Source organism: Anomaloglossus baeobatrachus, unplaced genomic scaffold, assembly GCF_048569485.1.
Source record: "Anomaloglossus baeobatrachus isolate aAnoBae1 unplaced genomic scaffold, aAnoBae1.hap1 Scaffold_2405, whole genome shotgun sequence".
NCBI classification, from domain to species: Eukaryota; Metazoa; Chordata; class Amphibia; order Anura; family Aromobatidae; genus Anomaloglossus; species Anomaloglossus baeobatrachus.
Genome location: NW_027442046.1, coordinates 139,296 through 162,939, shown reverse-complemented (window position 1 = coordinate 162,939; position 23,644 = coordinate 139,296). Strand labels below are relative to the sequence as shown.

At 51.8% G+C, this 23,644-nt stretch overlaps 5 non-coding genes and 5 pseudogenes across 5 annotated transcripts; all 10 read right to left on the bottom strand.

Annotated features, from left to right (window-relative positions):
- Positions 1-509: 509 nt before the first annotated feature.
- LOC142262005 (U2 spliceosomal RNA) lies at positions 510-702 on the bottom strand. The gene has a single exon (XR_012729479.1). It is a non-coding gene; the product is annotated as a U2 spliceosomal RNA (small nuclear RNA).
- A 2,190-nt stretch (positions 703-2,892) lies between these two features.
- LOC142261938 (U2 spliceosomal RNA) lies at positions 2,893-3,077 on the bottom strand. Its single transcript, XR_012729452.1, has one exon. It is a non-coding gene; the product is annotated as a U2 spliceosomal RNA (small nuclear RNA).
- Positions 3,078-4,670: 1,593 nt separating this feature from the next.
- Positions 4,671-4,855, bottom strand: LOC142261933 (U2 spliceosomal RNA). Its single transcript, XR_012729448.1, has one exon. It is a non-coding gene; the product is annotated as a U2 spliceosomal RNA (small nuclear RNA).
- Positions 4,856-6,448: 1,593 nt separating this feature from the next.
- Positions 6,449-6,652, bottom strand: LOC142262012 (U2 spliceosomal RNA; annotated as a pseudogene).
- Positions 6,653-12,092: 5,440 nt separating this feature from the next.
- On the bottom strand, positions 12,093-12,182 carry LOC142261961 (U2 spliceosomal RNA; annotated as a pseudogene).
- Positions 12,183-13,570: 1,388 nt separating this feature from the next.
- LOC142261982 (U2 spliceosomal RNA) lies at positions 13,571-13,761 on the bottom strand. Its single transcript, XR_012729462.1, has one exon. It is a non-coding gene; the product is annotated as a U2 spliceosomal RNA (small nuclear RNA).
- A 1,388-nt stretch (positions 13,762-15,149) lies between these two features.
- On the bottom strand, positions 15,150-15,354 carry LOC142261999 (U2 spliceosomal RNA; annotated as a pseudogene).
- Positions 15,355-20,800: 5,446 nt separating this feature from the next.
- Positions 20,801-20,888, bottom strand: LOC142261951 (U2 spliceosomal RNA; annotated as a pseudogene).
- Positions 20,889-22,276: 1,388 nt separating this feature from the next.
- LOC142261911 (U2 spliceosomal RNA) lies at positions 22,277-22,471 on the bottom strand. The gene has a single exon (XR_012729428.1). It is a non-coding gene; the product is annotated as a U2 spliceosomal RNA (small nuclear RNA).
- Positions 22,472-23,168: 697 nt separating this feature from the next.
- On the bottom strand, positions 23,169-23,310 carry LOC142261969 (U2 spliceosomal RNA; annotated as a pseudogene).
- Positions 23,311-23,644: the final 334 nt, after the last annotated feature.

Here is a 23,644-nt window from a genome sequence, read left to right as displayed (position 1 = left end):
GACCTCTCTTTTAGAATGTCCAAGAGCAAGCAAACTATTCCTCCAGGAGAGGGCGCCAACAGACTACTAAAGAGATCATCATTACTCAAAGAAAACCCCAAAAACCAATGCATGATAGGAATAAACAGGTAACTTTCTTTGGAGTGGAAGCGGAGAGATCGCACCAGATGCCAATTCTAGATCTTATCACACCTGTGGTCACTGCAGCAGCAGGTGAATCCACTTTGTCCAAAAGGGATCTATTCCATTCAATTGCAAATGATCTAGATAAGACAGAGAACTGCAGCACGGGACATAGCCGAGTTGGTCAGGTTGAGTGGTGATGAGTTTGCTATTTGGATGAATAAAGAAAGTCAAAAGTGTGAAAGATAAAAAACAAAAGGAGGAAGTGTGAAAAGTGAATGGGCCAAATTGAGGTGCATATGAAGACGTATGCTTTCTTCCAATTCATTAAATCGGGCTAATATGAATCAGGTGAATTGAGTTCTGCTTTTGGAAACTGGGTTAAGAAGGGGTGCACCGGTCCTGGAGGTACTGCAATACCAGGTCAATGCGTGGAGTGGACAGAGCAAGCTCTTTTTCCATCTCCCTGTTCTAAAAATCCATTTAATATATGGTCCCCAGATAGGGGACGTATCAGATATTAAACTGATAAGAACAGATTTTTGATTTAATGAAGCTTTCCAAAGCACCACAAAAAATGCATGACCGAAGTCACACCAAAAACAGTGCAAAGGCTAGGATTCGTGTGGACCCCACCGTGAGGAGAGGGTCCCCAAAAATCAACCCCGTCCCTCCGAGCCAGAAGGCCACAGCAAGGGTCAGGGATCTTCGGTGCTCCCCCAAGCCGAAGCCTGGTTGAGCCTTGTCGTTGCTCCCAGCGTCCACCCAGGCATCTTACCCAAGTGGAGTAGAGAGCTACTAGTTATTGGTTTCGCAGCCGAAACTGCCCGGACCGTCAACCGGTGTTGGTTTCTCAGCCCAAGGCTAACCGGACCTCCAACCGGGTGTTGGTTTCTCAGCCGAAGCTGACCCAGACCTCCAACCGGGTGTTGGTTTCTCAGCCGAAGCTGACCCGGACCTCCAACCGGGTGTTAGTTTCTCAGCCCAAAGCTGACCAGACCTCCGACCGGGATTATAAAAATTTCCCTTCCTAGCCAGAAGGCCGGGATAGGGTAATATGCTCAAAAAGTATGAAAAGGCAAGGTACGGTGTGCTACAGAGCCCAAGGCTTGCCGGGGTCCCAAGCCAGCAAGCTCAGACTCACTCCAGGGTCGTCAGTCCTGGGGCACGTTGTACTATAGCCCCCCACCCTTACTCAGTCTAATAGCCTTGATCCTGGTAGGGCCATGTTTTCCTCTAGATGAATATACTATCCACCCAGAGTACTAGCAAGCGCAACCTTCCAGTGTGCAGTGTATCATTGTACTAAGGTGGCCTGGAGCTTAAACCACCTCTTCGAACAACACTACACATGATCTTAGCCAAAAGGCCGAGAAGCGATAACCAGAATTGGTTTGGGCCTCGAGTGGCACCCTGGCCTATGCCGGACACATCTTAGGGAGAGAGAGCGAGAGGGAGACAAACCCACGCCTACAGAAGACATTTTGTCACCCAAGCCAACCCTTGAAAAGGCTGCTTTGCAGAGCAAAAACAAGAAGAATGGTGCGTTTTGCAGCCGCCGCCCCCCACTGCAATGAATCTGAATAACTCCTCCTTTAGGGCGCAAGCAACTCCCCTCCCCCTTGCAGTCTTTCCAATTCACGATACAAAAAGACGGACAGGACAGGTTGCCTGACTTTCCGTCACTGCCACCCTTTGCCATCCTTACCCGTAGAAAGCCCTTTCATCATCCCCAAACCCTAATCTTTTCCCTTTCCTTCCCAGCCCCCAAACCCTGCCCTCTGTACCCTTCTCACCACCCGCATCCCTTCTCCTGTCATCCCCCTACCACCCGGGAAAAAAAGAGCTTGCCCCCTCCTTACACTAGCCCACCCTCCCACCCAAAGAATAACTTCTGCTGCGCAGCTTGTTTTCTAGGCAGCAGCGCTATTGTGATGTCAGCGGGGGCATTGTGACAAGCCGCCAGTGTTCCGTCTCTTCATGTTGTGCACAGTTCAAACGGAAAATACATCAACAGGCAGACTACAGAAAAGCTTACTATCAAAGGTTAGAGGGGGGCTTTCTCAGAGGGCTTTTTACAGTTTTTCTATTCCCAATTAGCCGTTTAAGTGTACTTATTGAAAGTAGTAATTCTTTCATAGGCCGCCCTTTCTTAGTATTTGACGTTCCTTATATTGCGGTATGAGGCTTTGCAGCAGGTTGCAAACATTCATCACCCATGACTGTCCCCAATTGAGCTCAGAAGCTCAATGTCTATCATGACCTCTCTTTTAGAATGTCCAAGAGCAAGCAAACTATTCCTCCAGGAGAGGGCGCCAACAGACTACTAAAGAGATCATCATTACTCAAAGAAAACCCCAAAAACCAATGCATGATAGGAATAAACAGGTAACTTTCTTTGGAGTGGAAGCGGAGAGATCGCACCAGATGCCAATTCTAGATCTTATCACACCTGTGGTCACTGCAGCAGCAGGTGAATCCACTTTGTCCAAAAGGGATCTATTCCATTCAATTGCAAATGATCTAGATAAGACAGAGAACTGCAGCACGGGACATAGCCGAGTTGGTCAGGTTGAGTGGTGATGAGTTTGCTATTTGGATGAATAAAGAAAGTCAAAAGTGTGAAAGATAAAAAACAAAAGGAGGAAGTGTGAAAAGTGAATGGGCCAAATTGAGGTGCATATGAAGACGTATGCTTTCTTCCAATTCATTAAATCGGGCTAATATGAATCAGGTGAATTGAGTTCTGCTTTTGGAAACTGGGTTAAGAAGGGGTGCACCGGTCCTGGAGGTACTGCAATACCAGGTCAATGCGTGGAGTGGACAGAGCAAGCTCTTTTTCCATCTCCCTGTTCTAAAAATCCATTTAATATATGGTCCCCAGATAGGGGACGTATCAGATATTAAACTGATAAGAACAGATGAGATTACATCCGCAAATTTCAGAAAACGGTCATCGGCCACCACACAAAAGCGCAGTGCAGCAGGTGATCGCCTCCCGAGCCCAGGAACCACCAGCCATAAGGGGACGTAAGCACCAAAAGGCGCAACAATCCCCGAGGCCGGCGGTTGTGCAAGCCCGGGCCCCTCCCAGCCAAGACCAAGGCAAACCCAATGAAGGGACTACACTTGATCTTAGCCAAAAGGCCGAGAAGCGATAACCAGAATTGGTTTGGGCCTCGAGTGGCACCCTGGCCTATGCCGGACACATCTTAGGGAGAGAGAGCGAGAGGGAGACAAACCCACGCCTACAGAAGACATTTTGTCACCCAAGCCAACCCTTGAAAAGGCTGCTTTGCAGAGCAAAAACAAGAAGAATGGTGCGTTTTGCAGCCGCCGCCCCCCACTGCAATGAATCTGAATAACTCCTCCTTTAGGGCGCAAGCAACTCCCCTCCCCCTTGCAGTCTTTCCAATTCACGATACAAAAAGACGGACAGGACAGGTTGCCTGACTTTCCGTCACTGCCACCCTTTGCCATCCTTACCCGTAGAAAGCCCTTTCATCATCCCCAAACCCTAATCTTTTCCCTTTCCTTCCCAGCCCCCAAACCCTGCCCTCTGTACCCTTCTCACCACCCGCATCCCTTCTCCTGTCATCCCCCTACCACCCGGGAAAAAAAGAGCTTGCCCCCTCCTTACACTAGCCCACCCTCCCACCCAAAGAACAACTTCTGCTGCGCAGCTTGTTTTCTAGGCAGCAGCGCTATTGTGATGTCAGCGGGGGCATTGTGACAAGCCGCCAGTGTTCCGTCTCTTCATGTTGTGCACAGTTCAAACGGAAAATACATCAACAGGCAGACTACAGAAAAGCTTACTATCAAAGGTTAGAGGGGGGCTTTCTCAGAGGGCTTTTTACAGTTTTTCTATTCCCAATTAGCCGTTTAAGTGTACTTATTGAAAGTAGTAATTCTTTCATAGGCCGCCCTTTCTTAGTATTTGACGTTCCTTATATTGCGGTATGAGGCTTTGCAGCAGGTTGCAAACATTCATCACCCATGACTGTCCCCAATTGAGCTCAGAAGCTCAATGTCTATCATGACCTCTCTTTTAGAATGTCCAAGAGCAAGCAAACTATTCCTCCAGGAGAGGGCGCCAACAGACTACTAAAGAGATCATCATTACTCAAAGAAAACCCCAAAAACCAATGCATGATAGGAATAAACAGGTAACTTTCTTTGGAGTGGAAGCGGAGAGATCGCACCAGATGCCAATTCTAGATCTTATCACACCTGTGGTCACTGCAGCAGCAGGTGAATCCACTTTGTCCAAAAGGGATCTATTCCATTCAATTGCAAATGATCTAGATAAGACAGAGAACTGCAGCACGGGACATAGCCGAGTTGGTCAGGTTGAGTGGTGATGAGTTTGCTATTTGGATGAATAAAGAAAGTCAAAAGTGTGAAAGATAAAAAACAAAAGGAGGAAGTGTGAAAAGTGAATGGGCCAAATTGAGGTGCATATGAAGACGTATGCTTTCTTCCAATTCATTAAATCGGGCTAATATGAATCAGGTGAATTGAGTTCTGCTTTTGGAAACTGGGTTAAGAAGGGGTGCACCGGTCCTGGAGGTACTGCAATACCAGGTCAATGCGTGGAGTGGACAGAGCAAGCTCTTTTTCCATCTCCCTGTTCTAAAAATCCATTTAATATATGGTCCCCAGATAGGGGACGTATCAGATATTAAACTGATAAGAACAGATGAGATTTCATCCGCAAATTTCAGAAAACGGTCATCGGCCACCACACAAAAGCGCAGTGCCGCAGGTGATCGCCTCCCGAGCCCAGGAACCACCAGCCATAAGGGGACGTAAGCACCAAAAGGCGCAACAATCCCCGAGACCGGCGGTTGTGCAAGCCCGGGCCCCTCCCAGCCAAGACCAAGGCAAACCCAATGAAGGGACTACACTTGATCTTAGCCAAAAGGCCGAGAAGCGATAACCAGAATTGGTTTGGGCCTCGAGTGGCACCCTGGCCTATGCCGGACACATCTTAGGGAGAGAGAGCGAGAGGGAGACAAACCCACGCCTACAGAAGACATTTTGTCACCCAAGCCAACCCTTGAAAAGGCTGCTTTGCAGAGCAAAAACAAGAAGAATGGTGCGTTTTGCAGCCGCCGCCCCCCACTGCAATGAATCTGAATAACTCCTCCTTTAGGGCGCAAGCAACTCCCCTCCCCCTTGCAGTCTTTCCAATTCACGATACAAAAAGACGGACAGGACAGGTTGCCTGACTTTCCGTCACTGCCACCCTTTGCCATCCTTACCCGTAGAAAGCCCTTTCATCATCCCCAAACCCTAATCTTTTCCCTTTCCTTCCCAGCCCCCAAACCCTGCCCTCTGTACCCTTCTCACCACCCGCATCCCTTCTCCTGTCATCCCCCTACCACCCGGGAAAAAAAGAGCTTGCCCCCTCCTTACACTAGCCCACCCTCCCACCCAAAGAACAACTTCTGCTGCGCAGCTTGTTTTCTAGGCAGCAGCGCTATTGTGATGTCAGCGGGGGCATTGTGACAAGCCGCCAGTGTTCCGTCTCTTCATGTTGTGCACAGTTCAAACGGAAAATACATCAACAGGCAGACTACAGAAAAGCTTACTATCAAAGGTTAGAGGGGGGCTTTCTCAGAGGGCTTTTTACAGTTTTTCTATTCCCAATTAGCCGTTTAAGTGTACTTATTGAAAGTAGTAATTCTTTCATAGGCCGCCCTTTCTTAGTATTTGACGTTCCTTATATTGCGGTATGAGGCTTTGCAGCAGGTTGCAAACATTCATCACCCATGACTGTCCCCAATTGAGCTCAGAAGCTCAATGTCTATCATGACCTCTCTTTTAGAATGTCCAAGAGCAAGCAAACTATTCCTCCAGGAGAGGGCGCCAACAGACTACTAAAGAGATCATCATTACTCAAAGAAAACCCCAAAAACCAATGCATGATAGGAATAAACAGGTAACTTTCTTTGGAGTGGAAGCGGAGAGATCGCACCAGATGCCAATTCTAGATCTTATCACACCTGTGGTCACTGCAGCAGCAGGTGAATCCACTTTGTCCAAAAGGGATCTATTCCATTCAATTGCAAATGATCTAGATAAGACAGAGAACTGCAGCACGGGACATAGCCGAGTTGGTCAGGTTGAGTGGTGATGAGTTTGCTATTTGGATGAATAAAGAAAGTCAAAAGTGTGAAAGATAAAAAACAAAAGGAGGAAGTGTGAAAAGTGAATGGGCCAAATTGAGGTGCATATGAAGACGTATGCTTTCTTCCAATTCATTAAATCGGGCTAATATGAATCAGGTGAATTGAGTTCTGCTTTTGGAAACTGGGTTAAGAAGGGGTGCACCGGTCCTGGAGGTACTGCAATACCAGGTCAATGCGTGGAGTGGACAGAGCAAGCTCTTTTTCCATCTCCCTGTTCTAAAAATCCATTTAATATATGGTCCCCAGATAGGGGACGTATCAGATATTAAACTGATAAGAACAGATTTTTGATTTAACAGCATCTTTATTATCATGCACTACTCACAAAAAGGTAACAAACCGTGTACAGTGCCGCAGCCCCGTACACACAGAAATATACAATCCTTCTTACATAGCCATAGAGTACGACGCACTAAACTATACATCACGCTTCTATGCTTATCCATAACACTCAAGCTGAAAGAAAAAGTTAGACAATAAATAACGACGAACCGGCGATTGGGGGATGGGGGTAGGGGAAAAGGGGGATAGGGTGGGGAAATCACAGGCCCGAAGCTTTATTGAAAGACGCACATAACGGGAAAAGGAGGGAGGGGGCATGGAAGAGGTCTAAACCTCCTCCTCGGCGCTGTCGTCCGGACTGTCCATGATGGAATAGTCTCTGAGCAGGCTGTGGATCAGCCTGCGGCAATCCTGGATAGACATCCTCTCCCTCTTCAAGATGAGCCGGTTCCTGGCGACCCAAATAGCGTCCTTAAAGCAGTTCATAAGGCGCCAAGCCTCCTGGATGGCTCCAACGGTGTGAGTCCCAGGGAAGAGTCCATAAAGTACGGAATGGTACGATAGGCTCCCTCTGGGGACGGAGTTCCTCAGGTCATCCTCCAGGGCAACCAACAGGCGCTGTGCGAAACGGCAGTCCCAAAAGGCGTGCAGCGATGTTTCCTCCACGAAGGGGCACCTTGGGCAGTACCGGGTTTTGCACAGGTTCCGGGCGTGCATGAATGACCGGACGGGCAGTCCGCCCTGTATCGCCATCCATGACAAGTCCTTGTGCCCGTTGGTCAATCCAGCCGATGACACGTTTGTCCAAACAGTCTCCAGTGTGTCGTGATGAAGTCCTGGAATGTTCTCCATTTCGTCCTTGGCTCTGATGAGTTTGTGGATAGTCTTTGGCTTCCACAAATCAGGCTTGAGTCCCTCCAGTTGGTGTTCCCTCACAAACCGAACCACGTCTCCGTAGAACCATGGCGCCGTCCAGTTGTAGGGGAAGGAGCTGTCCCACTTGTCCCAGCCTAACCGTCTCCAAAGGGGGAGCAGGAAGAAGCGAGACATGGACCCACCCGCGGAACCTCTCTTGACTCGCAGAGTTCGGCGAACGCAGTCACATACGAAGGAGGATCGCAGGAGGGTGGGGATATCGGGTACGCCCTTCCCACCCTTGCGAGGATCCTTGTACATGATGCTCCGCTTTACTCTGTCCATCTTGGATCCCCAGACAAAACGAAACACCGTCCTGGTAATGGCCCTGCACACGGTGGCAAGGGGGGGCCAGGCCTGGGCCGTGTACTGCAGCACGGGCAGTACCTCGTTACGCAGGACCAGTGCTTTGCCCTCACAGGTGAGGCGTCTGAGGCTCCACAGACTGATCCGTTGGGTGATCTTGGTCAAGCGTTCCTCCCAGGACTTGAGGGCTGCTCCTTCCTTCCCGAACCAGACTCCAAGAACCTTGATGAAATCCGGCTGGATGCTGAAAGGGAAGGGGGCGGAAGAGGCCGGCTGCCAGTCCCCGAAGAGCATGGCTTCCGACTTCCCGCAGTTGACTTTGGCTCCCGAAGCCCGTCCGAAGGTCTCACAGGTCTGGACGAGGGTGTCGACTGAGCGCCGGTCCGCGCAGAAGACGGTCACGTCGTCCATGTAGAGCGAGCACTTGACCTCGAAGCGTTCTGGTCCTGGTGCGGTGATCCCTCTGATCTCTCCATTCCGCCGGATAGCCTCTGCAAAGAGTTCTATAACACAAACAAAAAGAAGAGGTGACAGAGGACAGCCTTGTCTGACCCCTGAGAGGACCGGGAAGGGGTCAGTCTTCCAGCCGTTTACCAACACCGAGCTGTGAATATCAAAATACATTAGTTGGACATACAAGCAAAACATGTTACCCAAACCTAACCTGTGCAGAGCTTTGCCCAGGAACTCATGGGAAACACGGTCGAAGGCCTTTTCCTGATCCAACGAGATCAGGGCTGCGTGCACCCGGCGGGCTTTGATGTACTCGACCGTGTCCCGCATGAGAGCCAGGCTGTCTGCGATGCGACGTCCGGGGATGCCGCAGGTCTGATCCGGGTGGATGATCCGTCCGATAACAGTCTTCAATCTCGTTGCCATCGTCTTGGCCAGGATCTTGTAGTCGACGTTCAGAAGGGTGATGGGACGCCAATTCTTCAGGTCGCACCTCTCTCCTTTACGCTTGTACAGGATCGTGACCATTCCTTCCCTCAGAGATGGAGGCATTCTGCCCTCCACCACCATCTCCTCATACAGCCCTAACAGGTCCGGACAGATTAGGTCTCCCAGCGCTACATAGAGCTCTGCTGGGAGGCCGTCACTGCCCGGTGTCCTGCCAGAACTAAAGGATTTGGCGGCCGAGAGCAGCTCGTCCACCGTCAGAGGAACATCCATGGCCGCCGCGTCTGCAGGGTCAAGATGGTTAGTGATACCTGACAGGAACTTATCGGCGGCCTCGGGGTCAGTAGTCTTGCGGGCGTAGAGTTCGCTGTAGAAGTCGCTGACGACCTTCATCACGTTCTCTTTCCCGCGTCGCATGCTGCCACTCTCGTCTCGTAGTTCATTCATGGGCGTGTGACCGGCGTGGAGTTTCCTGAAAAAGAACGAGTTACATTTCTCACCCTTCTCCAGGTTCTCCACTTTGGAACGGAAGACAATTCGCTCGGACTCCTCCTCGAAGTGCCTTTTCAGGCTCCTCTTAGTCTCCTCCAGCTCCTCTCTCACGTCCCAGCCGCATCGAAGAAGGTCCTGCAGGGAACGCAGCTCACGCTGGAGTCTCCTGAAGTCCCTCCTCTTCAGACCCGCCTGTTGTTGACTCTTTGCCTGAAAGAAGAAACGGAACTCGAGTTTAACGTATTCCCACCAGTCAGAAACAGACTGGAAGCCCGCCTTGTAGGCCCGCCACGTGGAGTAGGCAGCTCTAAGCTCCTCCAGAATCTCACCCTTTTCCAGCAGAGAGCAGTTCAGCTTCCAGGAGCCCGGGCCAATGGGGAAGCCATGGCCCAGCACACCTTGAAAGTGAATGGCTCTGTGGTCAGAGAAGAAGCAGGGGACCATCGAGTGCCCACTCCGCCCAACCGCCCGAGAGGTAAACACAAAGTCAATCCTGGAACGCAGCGAGCCATCGGATCGGCACCATGAATAGTTCACGGATCCGTGTCCGATGGAGCCAACAACGTCCACAAGAGAGGCTTCGGTCACCATCTCAATGAGCAGTTTGGATGTGACGTCCAACTTGGCAGCCGTTCCAGAACTGCGTCCATCCTCCTCAATCGGGCAGTTGAAATCCCCGGCCATCACTACCGTCCTGGCGGTAGCGAGCTGAGGGCGCAGGGCTTGGAGGAGCTCCAGTCGATCGCTCTTCACAGGAGAAGCGTACACATTGATGAACCTGACAGGTTCTCCCGCCCAGGTGCCATCCACGAGCAGTAACCTGCCGCAGACGATTTCCTGAACAGAGTCCAATGTGAAGGCGCTTCCCCTGATCAGCACGGCGACCCCCGCGGACCTACAGTCGCCTCCGCCGGACCAGTAGGATGGGCCATGGGTCCACTCCCTGGCCAGATGGTTGAAGGACCTAGAGGAGGGAAGGGAGCATTCCTGCAGGAAAAATACATCACTAGACTGAGTGTTAAGGAACGCAAAAATTGTCTGGCGTCGGAACTTGTCTCTGATGCTCCTAACATTAATGGAAAAGGTGTTAATGTTAGCAGTCATTGGAGGAAAGAGAAAGTTAGCGCAGGCGGTGTGCCTTAGTTACCACTCCGGTCGGGCGGTTCTTCCTCTTTGGCACCTGCTGGTAAGGGTATCTCCAGCAGACCCTCTTCTTCTAGCTGATCGAGCAGGGATGGTGCCTCCGTGGCTTCCGACTCCTCCATTTCTTCTTCGGCCACAAGGGACTCCACCATCTGCTCCAACACGTCCGGTTCTGGGAGGAGGCCATCCTCCTCTTCCTGGGGTGGATTGGGATCCACAATGAACAGCTTGGAAGGTTCTGCGACAGGACTATCTTCCACCTTCCTTTTCCTTTGGCCTGTACCTGAGGAGACAAGAGCTGGAAAATCCTCCTCGGTGAAAAGTGCAAGAGTGCTGAGGTCCTCTGCTCTCATGGTCTGGGGAGGGAGAGTGGGCTTTGGGGGGGGGGTGAGGAGACCAACTGAGGAGTAGGGAAATGAGGTGGAGGTAGTGGAATCCTCAGTAGGGTTGGCCGGGGGGGGAGGGGTTTGGACAGGGGTGACAGGGGGGGGGACCAGGGAGGGGGCAACAGTTTTCTTACCCTTTTTCCTGGACTCCGTGGCTGCTGGGGCATCGGCTGGAGCCACGGTCGCCGGGTTCTTGGCCGCCTTGTCCTTGGCCTCTGTGGCCTTGGTCGTAGCTGCCTTGGTCGACGAAGCTGTGACTACCCGATACTGGGTCACCGCGGCAACCCTTGCCCAGGATTTCTCCCGCTGTGGGCAGTCCTTGTAAAGGTGGTCCGCCTGTCCACATAGGTTGCAAGTCTTCTTCTTTGGGCAGTCCTTGGAGCTGTGTCCCGTCACCCGGCAAACCCTGCAGGCGTCCTCCTTGCAGGTCTTCATCGAATGCCCTTTCCCGCCACATTTCCTGCAGTTGTGTGGCATGTCCGGGTAGTAGATGAGACCAAAGGAGTTTCCCAGAGAGAATGTCGGGGGCAGGTGCTGGAGACCATCCTCGGATGCTGGTTCCCTGTAGAGTCGAACAGTTACTGACCACTTACCCGTCCAGAATCCGTTGCCGTTAAGGATGTGGGATGGCTCCCTCACCACTGTGCAGAGACGTCCCAGGAACGTGGAGATGTCTCTTCCTGGGGTGTGCGGGTTCCGCATGGAGACCGTGATCCTCTTCTCATCCCTCTGTATAGGACAGGATCCTAAAAAAGAATGAAAAGGGGAGTCCGGCATCGCTGCGTTCATCGCCTCCCAGTATCTCCTGCAGGCATTCACCGTGGCAAAGGTTACCAGAAAAATGCCAGTCATGAAGGTCTGGACACTCAGGGTTTCCGCCCTGGAGAAGCCCTGATCCAGAATCATCTTCTTGCAGAACACGTCGCTGGACATGTCCGGCAACCTACCATCCACCGCCTTTAGCTTCAGGGCGACCGTCTGCCGCATCCAAGGCTCCAGGGTTGGAGCCTTTTCAGGCGGCGTCCGGGCTCCCTCCGGCTGGCTGGCGTCGGAGGTAGGGGCCTCTTGGGCCGAAGAAGCCTCTGGATGAGCCTTCCTGGAGGTCCCTGGGTCCTGAGCCTTCTTGGCTGCCTTCTCTGGCTTGCTTGCCATGGCTGGTTCCTGCTTGAGTTCCCGGAGCTGGATCTTGGATTCTTCTCCGGGTGTCTTCTCCCGCTGTGTTCCTCCTCGAAGTTCCTCTGGTCTCCCCAAGTCTTCTCCGAGCCTTCGTCTTCTTGCTTCTTTCTGCCAAGCTCTTCTTCCGTCCGATCTCCCTCTTCCGGTCTCGGCTGGGCTTCGGAGCTCGTCTCCCTGATCGTATCTCGTCAAGTGTAGCTAGCTCAGTTTGTTCTGATAAGAACAGATACTACACTTGATCTTAGCCAAAAGGCCGAGAAGCGATAACCAGAATTGGTTTGGGCCTCGAGTGGCACCCTGGCCTATGCCGGACACATCTTAGGGAGAGAGAGCGAGAGGGAGACAAACCCACGCCTACAGAAGACATTTTGTCACCCAAGCCAACCCTTGAAAAGGCTGCTTTGCAGAGCAAAAACAAGAAGAATGGTGCGTTTTGCAGCCGCCGCCCCCCACTGCAATGAATCTGAATAACTCCTCCTTTAGGGCGCAAGCAACTCCCCTCCCCCTTGCAGTCTTTCCAATTCACGATACAAAAAGACGGACAGGACAGGTTGCCTGACTTTCCGTCACTGCCACCCTTTGCCATCCTTACCCGTAGAAAGCCCTTTCATCATCCCCAAACCCTAATCTTTTCCCTTTCCTTCCCAGCCCCCAAACCCTGCCCTCTGTACCCTTCTCACCACCCGCATCCCTTCTCCTGTCATCCCCCTACCACCCGGGAAAAAAAGAGCTTGCCCCCTCCTTACACTAGCCCACCCTCCCACCCAAAGAACAACTTCTGCTGCGCAGCTTGTTTTCTAGGCAGCAGCGCTATTGTGATGTCAGCGGGGGCATTGTGACAAGCCGCCAGTGTTCCGTCTCTTCATGTTGTGCACAGTTCAAACGGAAAATACATCAACAGGCAGACTACAGAAAAGCTTACTATCAAAGGTTAGAGGGGGGCTTTCTCAGAGGGCTTTTTACAGTTTTTCTATTCCCAATTAGCCGTTTAAGTGTACTTATTGAAAGTAGTAATTCTTTCATAGGCCGCCCTTTCTTAGTATTTGACGTTCCTTATATTGCGGTATGAGGCTTTGCAGCAGGTTGCAAACATTCATCACCCATGACTGTCCCCAATTGAGCTCAGAAGCTCAATGTCTATCATGACCTCTCTTTTAGAATGTCCAAGAGCAAGCAAACTATTCCTCCAGGAGAGGGCGCCAACAGACTACTAAAGAGATCATCATTACTCAAAGAAAACCCCAAAAACCAATGCATGATAGGAATAAACAGGTAACTTTCTTTGGAGTGGAAGCGGAGAGATCGCACCAGATGCCAATTCTAGATCTTATCACACCTGTGGTCACTGCAGCAGCAGGTGAATCCACTTTGTCCAAAAGGGATCTATTCCATTCAATTGCAAATGATCTAGATAAGACAGAGAACTGCAGCACGGGACATAGCCGAGTTGGTCAGGTTGAGTGGTGATGAGTTTGCTATTTGGATGAATAAAGAAAGTCAAAAGTGTGAAAGATAAAAAACAAAAGGAGGAAGTGTGAAAAGTGAATGGGCCAAATTGAGGTGCATATGAAGACGTATGCTTTCTTCCAATTCATTAAATCGGGCTAATATGAATCAGGTGAATTGAGTTCTGCTTTTGGAAACTGGGTTAAGAAGGGGTGCACCGGTCCTGGAGGTACTGCAATACCAGGTCAATGCGTGGAGTGGACAGAGCAAGCTCTTTTTCCATCTCCCTGTTCTAAAAATCCATTTAATATATGGTCCCCAGATAGGGGACGTATCAGATATTAAACTGATAAGAACAGATACTACACTTGATCTTAGCCAAAAGGCCGAGAAGCGATAACCAGAATTGGTTTGGGCCTCGAGTGGCACCCTGGCCTATGCCGGACACATCTTAGGGAGAGAGAGCGAGAGGGAGACAAACCCACGCCTACAGAAGACATTTTGTCACCCAAGCCAACCCTTGAAAAGGCTGCTTTGCAGAGCAAAAACAAGAAGAATGGTGCGTTTTGCAGCCGCCGCCCCCCACTGCAATGAATCTGAATAACTCCTCCTTTAGGGCGCAAGCAACTCCCCTCCCCCTTGCAGTCTTTCCAATTCACGATACAAAAAGACGGACAGGACAGGTTGCCTGACTTTCCGTCACTGCCACCCTTTGCCATCCTTACCCGTAGAAAGCCCTTTCATCATCCCCAAACCCTAATCTTTTCCCTTTCCTTCCCAGCCCCCAAACCCTGCCCTCTGTACCCTTCTCACCACCCGCATCCCTTCTCCTGTCATCCCCCTACCACCCGGGAAAAAAAGAGCTTGCCCCCTCCTTACACTAGCCCACCCTCCCACCCAAAGAACAACTTCTGCTGCGCAGCTTGTTTTCTAGGCAGCAGCGCTATTGTGATGTCAGCGGGGGCATTGTGACAAGCCGCCAGTGTTCCGTCTCTTCATGTTGTGCACAGTTCAAACGGAAAATACATCAACAGGCAGACTACAGAAAAGCTTACTATCAAAGGTTAGAGGGGGGCTTTCTCAGAGGGCTTTTTACAGTTTTTCTATTCCCAATTAGCCGTTTAAGTGTACTTATTGAAAGTAGTAATTCTTTCATAGGCCGCCCTTTCTTAGTATTTGACGTTCCTTATATTGCGGTATGAGGCTTTGCAGCAGGTTGCAAACATTCATCACCCATGACTGTCCCCAATTGAGCTCAGAAGCTCAATGTCTATCATGACCTCTCTTTTAGAATGTCCAAGAGCAAGCAAACTATTCCTCCAGGAGAGGGCGCCAACAGACTACTAAAGAGATCATCATTACTCAAAGAAAACCCCAAAAACCAATGCATGATAGGAATAAACAGGTAACTTTCTTTGGAGTGGAAGCGGAGAGATCGCACCAGATGCCAATTCTAGATCTTATCACACCTGTGGTCACTGCAGCAGCAGGTGAATCCACTTTGTCCAAAAGGGATCTATTCCATTCAATTGCAAATGATCTAGATAAGACAGAGAACTGCAGCACGGGACATAGCCGAGTTGGTCAGGTTGAGTGGTGATGAGTTTGCTATTTGGATGAATAAAGAAAGTCAAAAGTGTGAAAGATAAAAAACAAAAGGAGGAAGTGTGAAAAGTGAATGGGCCAAATTGAGGTGCATATGAAGACGTATGCTTTCTTCCAATTCATTAAATCGGGCTAATATGAATCAGGTGAATTGAGTTCTGCTTTTGGAAACTGGGTTAAGAAGGGGTGCACCGGTCCTGGAGGTACTGCAATACCAGGTCAATGCGTGGAGTGGACAGAGCAAGCTCTTTTTCCATCTCCCTGTTCTAAAAATCCATTTAATATATGGTCCCCAGATAGGGGACGTATCAGATATTAAACTGATAAGAACAGATTTTTTGATTTAACAGCATCTTTATTATCATGCACTACTCACAAAAAGGTAACAAACCGTGTACAGTGCCGCAGCCCCGTACACACAGAAATATACAATCCTTCTTACATAGCCATAGAGTACGACGCACTAAACTATACATCACGCTCCTATGCTTATCCATAACACTCAAGCTGAAAGAAAAAGTTAGACAATAAATAACGACGAACCGGCGATTGGGGGATGGGGGTAGGGGAAAAGGGGGATAGGGTGGGGAAATCATAGGCCCGAAGCTTTATTGAAAGACGCACATAACGGGAAAAGGAGGGAGGGGGCATGGAAGAGGTCTAAACCTCCTCCTCGGCGCTGTCGTCCGGACTGTCCATGATGGAATAGTCTCTGAGCAGGCTGTGGATCAGCCTGCGGCAATCCTGGATAGACATCCTCTCCCTCTTCAAGATGAGCCGGTTCCTGGCGACCCAAATAGCGTCCTTAAAGCAGTTCATAAGGCGCCAAGCCTCCTGGATGGCTCCAACGGTGTGAGTCCCAGGGAAGAGTCCATAAAGTACGGAATGGTACGATAGGCTCCCTCTGGGGACGGAGTTCCTCAGGTCATCCTCCAGGGCAACCAACAGGCGCTGTGCGAAACGGCAGTCCCAAAAGGCGTGCAGCGATGTTTCCTCCACGAAGGGGCACCTTGGGCAGTACCGGGTTTTGCACAGGTTCCGGGCGTGCATGAATGACCGGACGGGCAGTCCGCCCTGTATCGCCATCCATGACAAGTCCTTGTGCCCGTTGGTCAATCCTGCCGATGACACGTTTGTCCAAACAGTCTCCAGTGTGTCGTGATGAAGTCCTGGAATGTTCTCCATTTCGTCCTTGGCTCTGATGAGTTTGTGGATAGTCTTTGGCTTCCACAAATCAGGCTTGAGTCCCTCCAGTTGGTGTTCCCTCACAAACCGAACCACGTCTCCGTAGAACCATGGCGCCGTCCAGTTGTAGGGGAAGGAGCTGTCCCACTTGTCCCAGCCTAACCGTCTCCAAAGGGGGAGCAGGAAGAAGCGAGACATGGACCCACCCGCGGAACCTCTCTTGACTCGCAGAGTTCGGCGAACGCAGTCACATACGAAGGAGGATCGCAGGAGGGTGGGGATATCGGGTACGCCCTTCCCACCCTTGCGAGGATCCTTGTACATGATGCTCCGCTTTACTCTGTCCATCTTGGATCCCCAGACAAAACGAAACACCGTCCTGGTAATGGCCCTGCACACGGTGGCAAGGGGGGGCCAGGCCTGGGCCGTGTACTGCAGCACGGGCAGTACCTCGTTACGCAGGACCAGTGCTTTGCCCTCACAGGTGAGGCGTCTGAGGCTCCACAGACCGATCCGTTGGGTGATCTTGGTCAAGCGTTCCTCCCAGGACTTGAGGGCTGCTCCTTCCTTCCCGAACCAGACTCCAAGAACCTTGATGAAATCCGGCTGGATGCTGAAAGGGAAGGGGGCGGAAGAGGCCGGCTGCCAGTCCCCGAAGAGCATGGCTTCCGACTTCCCGCAGTTGACTTTGGCTCCCGAAGCCCGTCCGAAGGTCTCACAGGTCTGGACGAGGGTGTCGACTGAGCGCCGGTCCGCGCAGAAGACGGTCACGTCGTCCATGTAGAGCGAGCACTTGACCTCGAAGCGTTCTGGTCCTGGTGCGGTGATCCCTCTGATCTCTCCATTCCGCCGGATAGCCTCTGCAAAGAGTTCTATAACACAAACAAAAAGAAGAGGTGACAGAGGACAGCCTTGTCTGACCCCTGAGAGGACCGGGAAGGGGTCAGTCTTCCAGCCGTTTACCAACACCGAGCTGTGAATATCAAAATACATTAGTTGGACATACAAACAAAACATGTTACCCAAACCTAACCTGTGCAGAGCTTTGCCCAGGAACTCATGGGAAACACGGTCGAAGGCCTTTTCCTGATCCAACGAGATCAGGGCTGCGTGCACCCGGCGGGCTTTGATGTACTCGACCGTGTCCCGCATGAGAGCCAGGCTGTCTGCGATGCGACGTCCGGGGATGCCGCAGGTCTGATCCGGGTGGATGATCCGTCCGATAACCGTCTTCAGTCTCGTTGCCATCGTCTTGGCCAGGATCTTGTAGTCGACATTCAGAAGGGTGATGGGACGCCAATTCTTCAGGTCGCACCTCTCTCCTTTACGCTTGTACAGGATCGTGACCATTCCTTCCCTCAGAGATGGAGGCATTCTGCCCTCCACCACCATCTCCTCATACAGCCCTAACAGGTCCGGACAGATTAGGTCTCCCAGCGCTACATAGAGCTCTGCTGGGAGGCCGTCACTGCCCGATGTCCTGCCAGAACTAAAGGATTTGGCGGCCGAGAGCAGCTCGTCCACCGTCAGAGGAACGTCCATGGCCGCCGCGTCTGCAGGGTCAAGATGGTTAGTGATACCTGACAGGAACTTATCGGCGGCCTCGGGGTCAGTAGTCTTGCGGGCGTAGAGTTCGCTGTAGAAGTCGCTGACGACCTTCATCACATTCTCTTTCCCGCGTCGTATGCTTCCACTCTCGTCTCGTAGTTCATTCATGGGCGTGTGACCGGCGTGGAGTTTCCTGAAAAAGAACGAGTTACATTTCTCACCCTTCTCCAGATTCTCCACTTTGGAACGGAAGACAATTCGCTCGGACTCCTCCTCGAAGTGCCTTTTCAGGCTCCTCTTAGTCTCCTCCAGCTCCTCTCTCACGTCCCAGCCGCATCGAAGAAGGTCCTGCAGGGAACGCAGCTCACGCTGGAGTCTCCTGAAGTCCCTCCTCTTCAGACACGCCTGTTGTTGACTCTTTGCCTGAAAGAAGAAACGGAACTCGAGTTTAACGTATTCCCACCAGTCAGAAACAGACTGGAAGCCCGCCTTGTAGGCCCGCCACGTGGAGTAGGCAGCTCTAAGCTCCTCCAGAATCTCACCCTTTTCCAGCAGAGAGCAGTTCAGCTTCCAGGAGCCCGGGCCAATGGGGAAGCCATGGCCCAGCACACCTTGAAAGTGAATGGCTCTGTGGTCAGAGAAGAAGCAGGGGACCATTGAGTGCCCACTCCGCCCAACCGCCCGAGAGGTAAACACAAAGTCAATCCTGGAACGCAGCGAGCCATCGGATCGGCACCATGAATAGTTCACGGATCCGTGTCCGATGGAGCCAACAACGTCCACAAGAGAGGCTTCGGTCACCATCTCAATGAGCAGTTTGGATGTGACGTCCAACTTGGCAGCCGTTCCAGAACTGCGTCCATCCTCCTCAATTGGGCAGTTGAAATCCCCGGCCATCACTACCGTCCTGGCGGTAGCGAGCTGAGGGCGCAGGGCTTGGAGGAGCTCCAGTCGATCGCTCTTCACAGGAGAAGCATACACATTGATGAACCTGACAGGTTCTCCCGCCCAGGTGCCATCCACGAGCAGTAACCTGCCGCAGACGATTTCCTGAACAGAGTCCAATGTGAAGGCGCTTCCCCTGATCAGCACGGCGACCCCCGCGGACCTACAGTCGCCCCCGCCAGACCAGTAGGATGGGCCATGGGTCCACTCCCTGGCCAGATGGTTGAAGGACCTAGAGGAGGGAAGGGAGCATTCCTGCAGGAAAAATACATCACTAGACTGAGTGTTAAGGAACGCAAAAATTGTCTGACGTCGGAACTTGTCTCTGATGCTCCTAACATTAATGGAAAAGATGTTAATGTTAGCAGTCATTGGAGGAAAGAGAAAGTTAGAGCAGGCGGTGTGCCTTAGTTACCACTCCGGTCGGGCGGTTCTTCCTCTTTGGCACCTGCTGGTAAGGGTATCTCCAGCAGACCCTCTTCTTCTAGCTGCTCGAGCAGGGATGGTGCCTCGGTGGCTTCCGACTCCTCCATTTCTTCTTCGGCCACAAGGGACTCCACCATCTGCTCCAACACGTCCGGTTCTGGGAGGAGGCCATCCTCCTCTTCCTGGGGTGGATTGGGGTCCACAATGAACAGCTTGGAAGGTTCTGCGACAGGACTATCTTCCACCTTCCTTTTCCTTTGGCCTGTACCTGAGGAGACAAGAGCTGGAAAATCCTCCTCGGTGAAAAGTGCAAGAGTGCTGAGGCCCTCTGCTCTCATGGTCTGGGGAGGGAGAGTGGGCTTTGGGGGGGGGGTGAGGAGACCAACTGAGGAGTAGGGAAATGAGGTGGAGGTAGTGGAATCCTCAGTAGGGTTGGCCGGGGGGGGAGGGGTTTGGACAGGGGTGACAGGGGGGGGGGACCAGGGAGGGGGCAACAGTTTTCTTACCCTTCTTTTCCCTGGACTCCGTGGCTGCTGGGGCATCGGCTGGAGCCACGGTCGCCGGGTTCTTGGCTGCCTTGTCCTTGGCCTCTGTGGCCTTGGTCGTAGCTGCCTTGGTCGACGAAGCTGTGACTACCCGATACTGGGTCGCCGCGGCAACCCTTGCCCAGGATTTCTCCCGCTGTGGGCAGTCCTTGTAAAGGTGGTCCGCCTGTCCACATAGGTTGCAAGTCTTCTTCTTTGGGCAGTCCTTGGAGCTGTGTCCTGTCACCCGGCAAACCCTGCAGGCGTCCTCCTTGCAGGTCTTCATCGAATGCCCTTTCCCGCCACATTTCCTGCAGTTGTGTGGCATGTCCGGGTAGTAGATGAGACCAAAGGAGTTTCCCAGAGAGAATGTCGGGGGCAGGTGCTGGAGACCATCCTCGGATGCTGGTTCCCTGTAGAGTCGAACGGTTACTGACCACTTACCCGTCCAGAATCCGTTGCCGTTAAGGATGTGGGATGGCTCCCTCACCACTGTGCAGAGACGTCCCAGGAACGTGGAGATGTCTCTTCCTGGGGTGTGCGGGTTCCGCATGGAGACCGTGATCCTCTTCTCATCCCTCTGTATAGGACAGGATCCTAAGAAAGAATGAAAAGGGGAGTCCGGCATCGCTGCGTTCATCGCCTCCCAGTATCTCCTGCAGGCATTCACCGTGGCAAAGGTTACCAGAAAAATGCCAGTCATGAAGGTCTGGACACTCAGGGTTTCCGCCCTGGAGAAGCCCTGATCCAGAATCATCTTCTTGCAGAACACGTCGCTGGACATGTCCGGCAACCTACCATCCACCGCCTTTAGCTTCAGGGCGACCGTCTGCCGCATCCAAGGCTCCAGGGTTGGAGCCTTTTCAGGCGGCGTCCGGGCTCCCTCCGGCTGGCTGGCGTCGGAGGTAGGGGCCTCTTGGGCCGAAGAAGCCTCTGGATGAGCCTTCCTGGAGGTCCCTGGGTCCTGAGCCTTCTTGGCTGCCTTCTCTGGCTTGCTTGCCATGGCTGGTTCCTGCTTGAGTTCCCGGAGCTGGATCTTGGATTCTTCTCCGGGTGTCTTCTCCCGCTGTGTTCCTCCTCGAAGTTCCTCTGGTCTCCCCAAGTCTTCTCCGAGCCTTCGTCTTCTTGCTTCTTTCTGCCAAGCTCTTCTTCCGTCCGATCTCCCTCTTCCGGTCTCGGCTGGGCTTTGGAGCTCGTCTCCCTGATCGGATCTCGTCAAGTGTAGCTAGCTCAGTTTGTTCTGATAAGAACAGATACTACACTTGATCTTAGCCAAAAGGCCGAGAAGCGATAACCAGAATTGGTTTGGGCCTCGAGTGGCACCCTGGCCTATGCCGGACACATCTTAGGGAGAGAGAGCGAGAGGGAGACAAACCCACGCCTACAGAAGACATTTTGTCACCCAAGCCAACCCTTGAAAAGGCTGCTTTGCAGAGCAAAAACAAGAAGAATGGTGCGTTTTGCAGCCGCCGCCCCCCACTGCAATGAATCTGAATAACTCCTCCTTTAGGGCGCAAGCAACTCCCCTCCCCCTTGCAGTCTTTCCAATTCACGATACAAAAAGACGGACAGGACAGGTTGCCTGACTTTCCGTCACTGCCACCCTTTGCCATCCTTACCCGTAGAAAGCCCTTTCATCATCCCCAAACCCTAATCTTTTCCCTTTCCTTCCCAGCCCCCAAACCCTGCCCTCTGTACCCTTCTCACCACCCGCATCCCTTCTCCTGTCATCCCCCTACCACCCGGGAAAAAAAGAGCTTGCCCCCTCCTTACACTAGCCCACCCTCCCACCCAAAGAACAACTTCTGCTGCGCAGCTTGTTTTCTAGGCAGCAGCGCTATTGTGATGTCAGCGGGGGCATTGTGACAAGCCGCCAGTGTTCCGTCTCTTCATGTTGTGCACAGTTCAAACGGAAAATACATCAACAGGCAGACTACAGAAAAGCTTACTATCAAAGGTTAGAGGGGGGCTTTCTCAGAGGGCTTTTTACAGTTTTTCTATTCCCAATTAGCCGTTTAAGTGTACTTATTGAAAGTAGTAATTCTTTCATAGGCCGCCCTTTCTTAGTATTTGACGTTCCTTATATTGCGGTATGAGGCTTTGCAGCAGGTTGCAAACATTCATCACCCATGACTGTCCCCAATTGAGCTCAGAAGCTCAATGTCTATCATGACCTCTCTTTTAGAATGTCCAAGAGCAAGCAAACTATTCCTCCAGGAGAGGGCGCCAACAGACTACTAAAGAGATCATCATTACTCAAAGAAAACCCCAAAAACCAATGCATGATAGGAATAAACAGGTAACTTTCTTTGGAGTGGAAGCGGAGAGATCGCACCAGATGCCAATTCTAGATCTTATCACACCTGTGGTCACTGCAGCAGCAGGTGAATCCACTTTGTCCAAAAGGGATCTATTCCATTCAATTGCAAATGATCTAGATAAGACAGAGAACTGCAGCACGGGACATAGCCGAGTTGGTCAGGTTGAGTGGTGATGAGTTTGCTATTTGGATGAATAAAGAAAGTCAAAAGTGTGAAAGATAAAAAACAAAAGGAGGAAGTGTGAAAAGTGAATGGGCCAAATTGAGGTGCATATGAAGACGTATGCTTTCTTCCAATTCATTAAATCGGGCTAATATGAATCAGGTGAATTGAGTTCTGCTTTTGGAAACTGGGTTAAGAAGGGGTGCACCGGTCCTGGAGGTACTGCAATACCAGGTCAATGCGTGGAGTGGACAGAGCAAGCTCTTTTTCCATCTCCCTGTTCTAAAAATCCATTTAATATATGGTCCCCAGATAGGGGACGTATCAGATATTAAACTGATAAGAACAGATTTTGATTTAATGAAGCTTTCCAAAGCACCGCAAAAATGCATGACCGAAGTCACACCAAAAACAGTGCAAAGGCTAGGATTCGTGTGGACCCCTCCGTGAGAAGAGGATCCCCAAAAATCAACCCCGTCCCTCCGAGCCAGAAGGCCACAGCGAGGGTCAGGGATCTTCGGTGCTCCCCCAAGCCGAAGCCTGGTTGAGCCTTGTTGTTGCTCCCAGCGTCCACCGAGGCATCTTACCCAAGTGGAGTAGGGAGCTACTAGTCGTTGGTTTCGCAGCCGAGACTGCCCGGACCGTCAACCGGTGTTGGTTTCTCAGCCCAAGGCTGACCGGACCTCCAACCGGGTGTTGGTTTCTCAGCCCAAGGCTGACCGGACCTCCAACCGGGTGTTGGTTTCTCAGCCCAAGGCTAACCGGACCTCCAACCGGGTGTTGGTTTCTCAGCCAAAGCTGACCCGGACCTCCAACCGGGTGTTGGTTTCTAAGCCCAAAGCTGACCGGACCTCCGACCGAGATTATAAAAATTTCCCTTCTTAGCCAGAAGGCCAGGATAGGGCAATATGCTTGGAAAGTATGAATAGGCAAGGCGCGGCGTGCGACAGAGTCTGAGGCTTACCAGGGTCCCAACCTAGCAAGTTCAGACTCCCTCCAGGGTGTCCATTCCTGGGGCACATTGCACCATAACCCCCACACTTACTCAGTCTAATAGCCTCAATCCTGGTAGGGCCATGGTTTCCTCTAGATGGATATACTATCCTCCCAAAGTACTAACAAGTGCAACCTTCCAGTGTGCATTGCATCATTGTACTAAGGTGGCCGGAGCCTTAAACCACCTTTTCGAACGATACTACACTTGATCTTAGCCAAAAGGCCGAGAAGCGATAACCAGAATTGGTTTGGGCCTCGAGTGGCACCCTGGCCTATGCCGGACACATCTTAGGGAGAGAGAGCGAGAGGGAGACAAACCCACGCCTACAGAAGACATTTTGTCACCCAAGCCAACCCTTGAAAAGGCTGCTTTGCAGAGCAAAAACAAGAAGAATGGTGCGTTTTGCAGCCGCCGCCCCCCACTGCAATGAATCTGAATAACTCCTCCTTTAGGGCGCAAGCAACTCCCCTCCCCCTTGCAGTCTTTCCAATTCACGATACAAAAAGACGGACAGGACAGGTTGCCTGACTTTCCGTCACTGCCACCCTTTGCCATCCTTACCCGTAGA